Here is a 4,436-nt window from a genome sequence, read left to right on the forward strand (position 1 = left end):
TACCGTTAGATAGAGCTCGTGAAGCAATTCCAGGATCAGTAACCAGTTTTTCGATATCTTGCATAGTTTAGAAATAATCGAGTGAGATCACTTATCGTTTCCACCTTGTATAGCTCACGCTACGTGCGGGTCAGCTGATAACCCCAGCTTTCTGAAGATGATTTGTTTATTAATTCTCAACATTCCACCAGCTCGCACTAAGCGATTCGATTGCTCTTAATGCGAACAGCTAGGGACTGGAATTCGCAGCCTCCTGTTTTTTTTTTTTTTNAAATAACCTTTGCATGGAGAGAAGACGCTGAGAGATGTACTTATTTTTAAGGGCAGGACACCAGACTCCTGCCCCATAGCAGATAATAGGTTCTATCACATGTTCGTATATAGTTTTGACGTTATCTGGATGGACGCCCCAGGTAGGTCTTATGATCAAACACAGTTTTTTATACAGGGTCTTGACTTTGTTTATGGCATAGTCGACATGCTTGGTAAAGTTGAGACGTTTATCAATTATTATTCCCAAATATTTGATATTGTCGGTGTAGTTGAGTCTTGCGCCGTTCATAATTAGCTTGCACTTGGCTGCTTTATTTGTGAAGGCGATTTGTCTTTCCCGGGCCTTTTCAAGGCGAGAGTGAATAAGCACTTCTATGGCAGATATATATCATCCTAGACAGCATCTCACTTAACATCAGGTGCGATTGCGATCAAAATATCTGCCTTCTTCTGCATAAAAAAAGGAACGAGTAGTATTTCTCGTACCGGACGTAGGATCTCTACTCTCAGAACCTTTAGAGTGGAGAATGTGAAGAATTTACTTACAACCCCTCATATTTTCATCTACGTCTTAAGTAAGTCACTATCTATCTTTCTAGCCGTTATTCTATTTATGTATTTAGACTACGTGGACAGTCGGGTCAGCTGATAACCCCATCTTTCTGAACATGTGTCGTTTCAATATTTATGTTATTGCTAAAACAGCGGGATTCCCGGGATCGGTAAATTACTAGGAATTATTTGTATTAGCCAGCCGCGGATTTCACATTACGTATTTTAATGAATTTAGTCAATCAAAAAAACATGTTATTACCATTAAAGAAATATGTACTTACTTAATTGTAATCTTATCCATGTTTGCATCGTTTTGATATCTTTTATTACGGATAAAAACGGATCACGAGTTTTCTTTGAAACCGATAAAGTAACTAATACCTACTTATTAATTAATTACAAAATTCGAGTAACTTACTTTTTACATTATCAATCTAAATAGAGAATACTGTGGCATTTTAATACGTACTTACAAAGATCTTGTATACATTTATATCGATACTTATTCAAATACTTACAACTAAACAGACGTGACTCTACCTTATGCTATTATTAGCAAGTTACCTATACCTAATTGATTAATATACCCTAGATCGTTTCCAAAATTATTATTTCCATTGTTTTATTTAGTAACAAACTTTTTTAGTTCATTTGTACCATTTAACTATGCTTTTACAGTTTCATGAAATAAAAATACCTAACATACTCGTATTGTGCTTTAGCGCCATCTATTCATCACCATTGGTATCAAGTGCTATCAGTACCTCTAGTAGGAAAAACTTTCGAGTTCGTTTCGTTGCGTATTCAAAGTGTCATCGAAAAATTTTGTATGAAAAATTAAACAGCGCCCCCTATATTATAGCCGCCCTAGGGGGCGCTGTTTAATTTTTCATACAAAATTTTTCGATGACACTTTGAATACGCAACGAAACGAACTCGAAAGTTTTTCGTACTAGAGGTACAGAACATATAGATGACCCACGCTGAACTGTCCCGCCAAACTCAATGACAGGGGGGCGCTACCATCGTTCAACTATATGGTTTCCAACATGGCAAAAATCTGAACCAGCGATCCGGTATTGACGGTGGCGCCCCACTGTCAATGTCATCGACAAGACAGTCCAGTATTTTGGAACTATAACACGCGAGTGCCTTGTTTTGTTGGTAGGATATTCTAGTAGTAGTTAGATCAGCCAGTATCACTAGATGGCGCTATGGTAATAAAAGCTATGGATTGTTGACGGCTTTTCAGGATAGTAAGCTTTTTACAGCGCTCGAGCTTTGAAAGGGACTTTTTCTTGCAAGCTTGGAAACTTAAAAAAAAAAAACAAATTTTAATTAATTAAATATTTTATTATTTTTGTGCTGTAAAACTATTATTGTACTTAAAGTTATTAAAAATTGAAGTACCTACCCTCCATAATCTTTTTAAAAGTGTAAGGTTTTAAATGTTATTTATTTGTAAGAGTTACAACTTCAACAATTTTTTCAGCAATTAAAAATACCTTTTAGGTTTTTTTATATTAATTAGGTAGGTTACCTATTTTAAAACTTGTATTCCTAGAGGAATAAAAAAACATTTGTATAAAATACATTACTTTATAGGTAGTAGGTACCTAGGTATCTATGTACTATGCTATCAGTTGATTTACGTCAACATACATAAATAACGATAATTGAATCGCTTCCTCATACGCCACGCGATATTTTCGATATCGCGAACCTTGTCAGTTCACGGGCTTCGGCCTTGCTTCAAGGATTCGGCCTTGTCCGAAGACTGCGGCCTCGGCGAGGTCGCGGCCTTAGGGACCGAGGCCGCGTGACGTCACGGCCTTTTGGCGAATGACGTAGCATGTAATGGAGGGAGATGAAATAGGACCGTTGATGGTTTGGTAATAATTTCGTTTTATAATTAAAAGTAGAATTGTTTAAGAACTTTTCCAGCAGAGTTACTAACAGCTGTAGCTGATAATTACTTTATTTTATAAAATTACTAGCTTTCCGCCCGCGGCTTCGCCCGCATTTTGTCTGTCACAGAAATTTTTTATCAAAAATCTGTTTCAAAAACCGGGATAAAAACTATCCTATGTCCTTTCCCGGGACTCAAACTATCTCTATGCTAAATTTCATCAAAATCGGTTCAGTGGTTTAGGCGCGAAAGAGAGACAGACTGACAGAGTTACTTTCGCATTTCTAATACATATTAAGTATAGATTAAGGTGGAAATTAGATAACATTGTTTTTTTTTTATGTGCCAGGAGGCAAACGAGCAGATGGTTAAAACAGAATTGTGTGCGGTCTATGAATAGTGACGGATTGGTATAATAATGGTGCGTAAGGTGTTGTGATGTTACTGCTTGCATTTGTACTGGTGGTGACAATGACGCACACAATAAGGAATCGCGGACGTTCTTGTAGATACGGTATCTAGAGTGACGTCACAAGTTTTACAATAATTACAATACAGTTACTTACTGATGACGTGCTTTATCGTTTATACTTTATAAGTAAACACGAAACTTCAAGATAAACACTAGTATATGTATATTATATGCAGTTGTGATAAGTGCAATTAAGCTTCAAAAATGTTTGATGTGGTATCGATTGGCTTATTATTTATTACCTTATTCTTAGTCTCTCTTCGTCGTCTCTCTCATTCTGAGTGAAATAGATGTAAACGGACGTTCATATAGATATTATTGACGGAATAGCACACCCACTGTTAAAAAAACTGTTTTTAAAATGAAATACTAAAATTATAAACATTAATTTTTTAAAAACATCCAAAAATAGTAAAATGATAAAAGAAACAAATAATACCTATCTATAAAATAGTTTTTATAATAAGTAAGTACTAGATAATCTGTAAATGATGGTAACTTCAATTTTTTTACACAATTTATGGAACACCATGCTAAATCATTACCTACTTATACTTAATTATTATGTCACAAATAAAATAAATTGGAAATAATCACCACAATAATATTTTTACATTTAAATATAAGTAACAATACAAATAAATAATAAACTTTAAAAAATACATGATCGTTGTTTGACATTAATTAGTAAAATCAAGCGTATTTTGAATACTTTTACTAAAATTAATATAATTTGAGTGAGTCAATGAAAATTTGGAGGAAAGATTGAACACATTTCATTTCATTATACACAAAAACTTTAGAAACAAGCGATGGCACTTAAAGTAAATAGATTTATGTTACATTGTTTCGTCTCTTATATAAAATTAACTAACTTGTTATAATAACATTTTCTTACTAGTATGGTAACATCTTTTTTATATTTTACTCAAAAACCTTAAAAATAGTATGCAAGGCATCTGGCAAGTAAGATATTAATATGAACTAATAGATTATAGTAATTACAGGCAAAATCAAATTATTTAATATTTAGATAATCAATAAAAATGTCATGATGGGTACTTAACAAACTAAAAATTCAAATGATAGTAATTTTGTTTATTTAGTACAATAATTTAATTATATTTATTACTTCTAATTGTATTATGTAATTATATTCTTTGTAACCAAATTACATTTACTTCTAATTGACTACACAAGATAAAAAAAGATAAGTAAATACCGTAG

Source organism: Ostrinia furnacalis, unplaced genomic scaffold (genome assembly GCF_004193835.3).
Source record: "Ostrinia furnacalis isolate ACB-3 unplaced genomic scaffold, ASM419383v2 OfSCF3824, whole genome shotgun sequence".
In the NCBI taxonomy this organism is placed as follows: domain Eukaryota; kingdom Metazoa; phylum Arthropoda; class Insecta; order Lepidoptera; family Crambidae; genus Ostrinia; species Ostrinia furnacalis.